We start from the raw sequence: 8,137 nt of genomic DNA, 5'->3' as shown, positions 1-8,137 counted from the left end.
TCCTTGATTATCTCATTCACCCTTCCTAACATAAGATGAATTATCCTATATTTGTTGTTAAAGATTTTCCTATCTGCAGCCTCAAGTGTCCTATCCATATCCTCTAGAGAAATAGAAACACAAACAGATAACAACTCTTCAATCTTTGTATGCTTGTCCTCTGCATTGCTGATAGTCTTCTAGCATCTAACATATCATACAATTATGTCGGTATTTGATTTTGAATTTCTATAAAGGCTTTCTTATAAATGTCCAAATATAACAAAATTGCTTCCTCTACTTCTCTTTGTTCATCATCCTCTAAATGTTCATAATAAAACTATACATTCTTTAACATACCATCTCTAGTAATCTCATCAACTAACTCTACACAAAACTTTGGTGGAATAATAGTTACATTACGAGATTCAAGTGCAAGATCGGTGTCATCCTTCTTCTTCCTTCTTCAAGTACCAGATGGGGCTGAAGATGTTTCTTTTGGTGCTTTCTTCTATGTCGGTACCCTGATAGTAACTTTCTTAATCAGTTTCTTCTTAGCCTCTACCTTGGTTTCTTCAATTTTCTTCCATATTACCCTTTTGAATGCCAGGGGTGTGTCATCTTCAGATGTAGACTCTGTTGTAATAGGTTCAATGAACATTTATGATTCTTTTCTCTTCCTGCCTTTCTCTGAGACAACATCAATTAATGATTTGATTTCCTATGAAACCTTTTCAACAAACTTGCTTGCCTTTCCTTCCTTCTTCTCTCTCTTCTTCCGGTTGAACTTAGTTTAAACCTCTTGAGTCTTCTTCTTAGTAGTGCCAAAGGTTTTTACAGTTTCATCTATCGGTGCATCAATTAACATCTATGCATAAGCATCAAGGATTTGAGCATCAACTTCATAACCCATCTCCTCAATCCAGATCTTCCGGGGCCTAACAGCTTCCATGAGTGTTTCATCTTTCTTAACCATGAAGCATATGTCAGTTGAGTATTTCTCAACAATGTACTTAAGAACCCTCATCCTATAATTCATATCCTTTTGAAATGCTTTAAACTATCCCCATACTTTGTCATTTCTTTGACTACCTAATGTAGCAATAGACTGTTTCAGTTGCCTCCCTACTGGGATATCAAATTCCCATTGTCTCTTCCCAAAACCAAGTCTCATTGATGAAAAATAGCATTAAACATATAATTAAGTTACCATACCGGAATGTTCCTTTCTTTACTCCTTTAATCTTTCAAGGTTAATCAACAGTTCATCTAACATCCAACCACATAGATCTATCTTCTTCATCTCCCTCATCATTTTCCAAGTTGCATAAATGCAGAAGCTAGAAATAGAATTCAGTTGGTTTGACTGTGTTACCTTGTAACCGATGACCATTCTACTGAATCTGATATCTCTATCTATGATGGTGCTAACCCTCATCGATCGTCGGTCTGAATTTGCACCCGTGAGCTTGTTAACCTGGTCATTTAAAATTTTCTTCTCCAAACGTTGTCCAATCAGTGGTAAACCAGTGATTACCCTAATGGCCTCCTTTGTAATCTTATATAGTCTATCTAACCAGATAAACTCTCCATGCACTCTTGTCAAAACATACCTAACAATTTCATCTTCAAATTCTAGAATATTCAGAATGCTAGTAAACCCTAGATTAACAATATGCTGGTATAAAAGTTTTAATCTTTCCATAATTTCCCATTAGCTCATTCATGTAAATGCTCTTGATATCAGTCGTTCCCAAGTCCTCAATATGATAGTGGATGTAAGCTCTTACATCTTCGACATACACAACTCCTTCCAGAACATGGGAAAAAGTGCCAACCAAATCATCCAGGGTAGCCACATGTGGATATCGCTTGAAAATTGGCCTAGGATGGTCCTTGACCTCAACTACAGTCAGATTTGCAAAAAAGATAGGTACAAATGATGATCCCACTTCCATGATTGAAGATAAATACCTGTGAATTGCTTCCGGTGAAAAACCATAAAGACCTCTTCCAATCGCTGGTGAAATCACTCAAGAAGATATCTGATTGCACTAAATAGCCCTTAATTGCTCTAAATTGCTCTAATGCAAGGTGATCAAGAATGAAGTAGATTCAACCTTTTATCCTCCAAGAAAAACCCTAATCTTTCATTAACATCAATGACTTCCGGTGAAAGATACCAGATCTTGAACAAACATTTCCATGCTAGATAAGTATCTCCAATGTCTGGAACATCTTGTAGAACCTCTTCCCAAGGCATATGCAGCATCTTCATGAATTACGCCTACCCCTAAGGCATCTACCTTAGTTACTGGGTGAGCTACCTGTCAGTGCAGGAGAAACCTCCTCTGTCAGATAAGTAATCAGTGCATTACCATTTGTAGATTGATCTTCTAACTTCCTGACCCATCTCTAGGTATGATCTTGCCAGATTTCATTAACTTTCTCTTTTCCTTTCTCATTTGATCCTCCATTACCAACCGATGGATTTCTACTTCTATAGAATTTAGCAATATGTCCAACCTTATTACATGCATACCATGTAACATTGTTCTTTTGAATTGCTTTTCTAAAACCAATATAATTGTTTGACTTGCACTGATTAGCCATATGTCCAAATTTTCCACATGCATAACACTTTACATTCATTCTTCAATCTTTTGTCTTATGACTATACTTATTACATTTAGAACATTGACCAAGAGAAGAATCAGGGTTTTGATTTGCTCGGTTTCTACATTGCCTAGCCATGTGACCAAATTTATTACAAACAAAACATCTACCATTAAATTTATAAGCATTAAACTACCTAATCGGTGTCTTATAGTTTTTATCTTCATTTGCAGTACCATAACTTTGTCCTTGCTCAAATCCAAGTCCACTAGAATCACCATTCTACATTTGTCTCTTCAATAACTCATCTAGTTGTGTCGAACTAATCTTGAATTTTTCTTTATACTCACTTGCAATAGTCAGATCATCTCTCAAAATTATCATTTGTCTCTCAAGCTCTTGTTTATTACTCTGGGATTGTACTAAATCAATTCTTAACATATCATTCTCACGAACCAACCTACCATATTCTTCAAATTTATTCTTCAGAGATACAACAAGATTTTCTTCCTTTTTCTTCTGGTCCTCAATCTCTTTAGACATTTTCATAGTTATATATTGCATTTCATTTCTCATGGCCATGTTCTCCTGACTCATCTTCTGGCATTGTTCCTTAAGTGCATCTTTCTCTTCATCATCCTAATTTTACAAAAGTTCCTTCCTCTTAGCTTGAACAGATGACAGTCTCTCTTGTAGGACAAGAATGAATTTCCTAGCGGAATTCATTTCATCTTGTAGCTTTAAGTTCTTCATCCTTTCAACATCATAATCTTCAAGTGCCACCTCAAGTTTCTACTCCAAAATCATATCCATGGATTCCGAATTTAGGATCTTCCTAAAGTTGTTAAACTTCCTCTGAGGCATAAAGCTCTGATACCAATTGTTGGAATCCAAGAACATTGAGAGGGGGGGGGATGGGGGGTGAATCATTGTTCTACCAAAATGATTAATTTTACCCTTGTTAAAACATACATACACCAACCGGTATATTGGTACATATAGAATTGAAAGAAGTAAAGAAATCAATAATCCAATTGTGAGGCCCTACCCTGACCCATCCTAGCATTTCAGTGATTTTCATGTTGGAACTATTATGGATGCTTTATTTTTATGCATTATGGATATAGAACTTTATATGATCCCAGGAATTGGATAACATTGATATATTTATGCTTCATTTCTATGTATTGTGGATATAGAATTTTATATGATTCTAGAATAGGATAATATTGAGATGGTGTAGGTCATTATTTGATTTGCAGGACTTTATTATGATGCTAGAAATATGATGCATATCTTATGAATGGATTAATTTTATGAGGATTATGATAATTGCTTATGTGGATTTGCCTTGTTATATGGTAAATTGATTTGTATGATGTCAATTGTATGCAAAGTGATTGATTTGTATTCTTATTATGTGTTTAATATTATATGAGGCTATTGGGAAGTACTAATGTGTAATTGAGATGTGCAGGAAAATTATCCATGTGACCATGGAAAAATTATGGAGAATTAAGCCTAGGCCTATGTACGTTCGTAAAACTAGGGGTTGTCTATTTGGAGAGACAACACCCCATATGTATCGTATTTTATTCGTAAATGTAAATGTTTGCATGTGTGTAAATTGTATTTATTAAATTGTTTAAATCATTCAAGGGACAATTGCCATGTGTGTATTTGTGATGTGGAATTATTTTTGTAGTGTCACTTGACACATATGTTGTATGTTGTGTTGACAATTGTCATGTCACCTTTTTAAGAGATTTAATTTTTGTTTAATTGATATATTTCCAAATTATCCTTGAAGGTTCCAAGAAATCTAGGATAGTGAACCATAAGGAGGGTCAACTTAGAGTTGACCCGTAGGTTAACCTTAGGTGGACTTGCTAAGGGTTAAACCAACTCCTAGAGTCAGTTTTGGAGCATTCTTAGAGGGCCATATGGGGTACCTATGGGTGAAGGCCGAATTTGGCCATGTGTCCTTCCCCTAAGACTTGTTTTAACTCCCAAAAAAATGGGTTTTCCTAGATGGCCGAATTTCATCTTTAGGAGTGCCATCCTTGGGTAGATAACCTTCTTGGTATGTGTCATTCCTCTTCCCCATTTCATTCCTCTTCTTGAGGTGCCTTGGTTAAGGAGTGTGTAAGACCTAGGGAAGACCAACCAATGGGAGCCACTCACTCTATCCAAGAGGTTGGAAAGAGTGGGATAAGCCTTCTTAGGCAAGAGATTGAGACTTAGTGAGTTAATCACCCACTCTCCATATTTGGAGATCTTGTAATTTTGAAAAAAAAATAGTTTTAGAATAGAATTTTGGCTAAGTGTTGCTGAAAAGATTTGTGGAATTGGGCTCCTCTTCTCCAAGCTATCCCTAGAAAATCCTTGGTAGATTCAAGGTTCGTGCATTTTCTTACTTGTATGTTGGAAATCTAGTTGTAGGATTGCTTGAATGTAAATGTTGCTTTCTTTGTATTTCCTTTGTGAAAGTATTATGTGATCTTCTCTTATTTCTTTTTATGCACTTTCTTGTGTTTTGGGGGTATCCAGGGCCTTCTTACCCTTGGGAGGGTAGAATGGTCTTGGGGGTGGAAGGAGTTTGACAATCTTAGAGTGAGAGACTCTCATTATGAGAGTGATCTCAAGGGTATGTTTATGTGACCCTTGCTGCATAGTTTTGTTTATGCATTCGGGGGTCATAAGGGGAGAAAGTATGGCATGTATGCCTTGGGGGTCATAAGGATGTCGGGTTAAGATGGATTCTTGTTGTGTTTCTTGGTTTCCATGAGTTGGCTGTGATTTACTATCTTGCAGTTCTCCTCAAGGTACTTGGTCCACTTCCACCCTTGTAAACATCACTTATGTGATGAAGTTTCAGCCTTGGGATGGAAATGTGTTTGTTGAGTTTTTCCCATGCTTGTTTGTGTTTGCTTGAGTGTAACCCGTCTAGGACTTGGTTCTCCAAGCTCGGGGGTGGCTTCCAGTAAGCCTAGGCTGGGAGGTGAGCATTCCATGGTCACAGCCTTAAGATTTTGTATGCAGGTTGCTTGGAAAGAAGAAAAGAAAAAGAAAGCTAGGAGTTGTTGATTTGCTTTTAGTTGCAGAAAGAAATAAGAATGTAATTTTTGTATTTGTTGTAAAGATAGGATGGGAGAGGAAAGAGTATTTCTACTGTAAATATATTGTAAAATGATTTAGAAATCTGTATTATTGACTGAGCCTTAAGATGCATTTTATTGATGTACGAATCATTTAAAATGAATAAAAAAGAGTGCATTTGGTTAACTCTGTTTTGTATGAATTGCAAAGGAAAGGAAATGTATTATGCTGTTGTCTTTTATTTAAATCTATCTTTTATTTAAATCTGTCTTATATTCAAAATTTGTCATCTATTTATCTCTGTAATTTATATAAAGAAAGAAAAAAAAAAGAAATGCCGAAAGTGAAATGATAATGTTTTAAGTGTTTTTTCTATACTATTTAAATGTTGTTGTTATTGTATTTATTATTGTCATTTTTCTACTTCAAAAAAATGGAGAAAGCTAAAGTAGACAAATTTAAATTTACCTATTTCCTATAGTTATCTATTAGAAGTTAAAATGAAGGGAAATGTTGTTAAATAAATATGTTAGTTTAGAAAGTCTGTTGTTATGTGTTTCTTTTTTTAAAAAGAAAATATATGCATACATAGACTTAGAAAACTAGAAATTGCAAATAGATCTATGTCTAATTTTAAAAGAGGAAATGAATTGGTTGATATATTTATCAAACTGTTAAAACTAACAGTCATGATATTGTTAATGTTGCATAATAAAAACCTATTTAATCTAACTAAAAGAATATTTGTATGCATGATAACTACATCACATTTTACATAAAAAAAAGAGAAATGAATGTGTCTCTGTTTTATGCTGTCACTATTTTGCTATTTCTTGCATGTAAAACAAAAGAGATGAAAAATCTAACTCTGGAAGTATATATATGTGTGTGTATATATATATATATTTATATTAAATATATTTTAAATAAATAAATAAAAATAATATAATAAAAAAAAAAGAAATTCCTTTTTTTTTAGGCCGAACCACTGTGTTAACACACAGTGGACAGCACACGGGCTGAACCACTATGTTTACACATAGTGGACGACACGGGAAGGTGGCGCCACTGTGGGTCAACATAGTGAATGGCATGGGCCGCCGCTGTGGTTAACCACAATGGTCGGCACAGGGCCGCCACTATGGGTAACCATAGTGGACGACTCACGGCCACCACTGTGGGTGCCCATAGTGGGCGGCACCGGCTGCCGCTGTGGGTAATCATAGTGGCGTCCGGGGAGCCCCCCCCCACGTAGACCCTAAAACCTCTGCCGCCTATGTGAGAACCCGCCTCCATGGTCACCGCCTCATGGCCGTCGTACCCTACAACACACTCAAAACACACACACAAAAAAAAAAAACTAAAAAATAATAATAAACCCTAACCCAATTTCAGGTTAGGGTTAGCATTTAAATAATAAAAGTATATTAGAAATCCAACCCTAGCCCATATCCGAATTAGGGTTAGCATATAAAAATAAAAGAGAGATTTAAATTATATTTTTAATTATTTTTAAATTTAGAGTTTTTGGTGTAAGATGTAGTATTATAATTAGTTGGTATAGGTGGATTATTTAATTTAACACTATATATATATATATATATATATATATATATATATATATATATATATATATATATATATATATATATATATATATATATATATATATATATATATATATATAAAAGAGGTTAAGTTGAAACCAAATTGATTTTATTTTATTAATAAATATTAATGAACGTTTAAGTAATAATTAGACCCCTTTCACTTTTAACTGAAATTAAATTGGGGGATTAATTTTATATAGTTCTAATATCGCAATTATTGACGTAATTTTAGCAAGGATTATTAATAAGGATATTTCATAGATAATCTTTGTATTTAATTAAATGTGGACGTTAAGTTAAATTTAATCTGGGGGAAATTTGTAAATGAAAATTAGTAATTATTTTATACGATTTTTTAGCCTATGAGGCCAATTTTGACCAAATTATTTAATAGTCAAAATTTGAAGGTTTAGGGGAGATTAATATTGGCTATAGTATAAATTACATTTAATCGGCAAATAACATTATTGAATTTGTAACCTTATTGGTTAAATTTAAATAATGAATTTGCATGCACCCAATTAATTAATTTTAAATTTAAGATAGCATTATCATTATTTTTGGTCTGAAATGTTTTAAATGCGATTGAAATATTTAAATATCCCTCGACTTTAATTAGCAGTAGATTAATTAGGTTGATTAAATTAACTAATTAAATTGTGATGACCCTCTTAGGGAATAATTAGTCTTCATTAAATATTATCACTTCATTGATGGAGTTAATCATTCCAGCTTTAGTAAACACTTCTATTTACACCTTAGTGAAGACAAAACTTAATTGATTTCAAATTAAACATAGATATTTTAATGAGTTTATGTTGTTCAAAAAAAAT

Source organism: Cryptomeria japonica, chromosome 1, assembly GCF_030272615.1.
Source record: "Cryptomeria japonica chromosome 1, Sugi_1.0, whole genome shotgun sequence".
In the NCBI taxonomy this organism is placed as follows: Eukaryota; Viridiplantae; Streptophyta; class Pinopsida; order Cupressales; family Cupressaceae; genus Cryptomeria; species Cryptomeria japonica.
Note: the sequence above shows the minus strand (reverse complement) of the source record.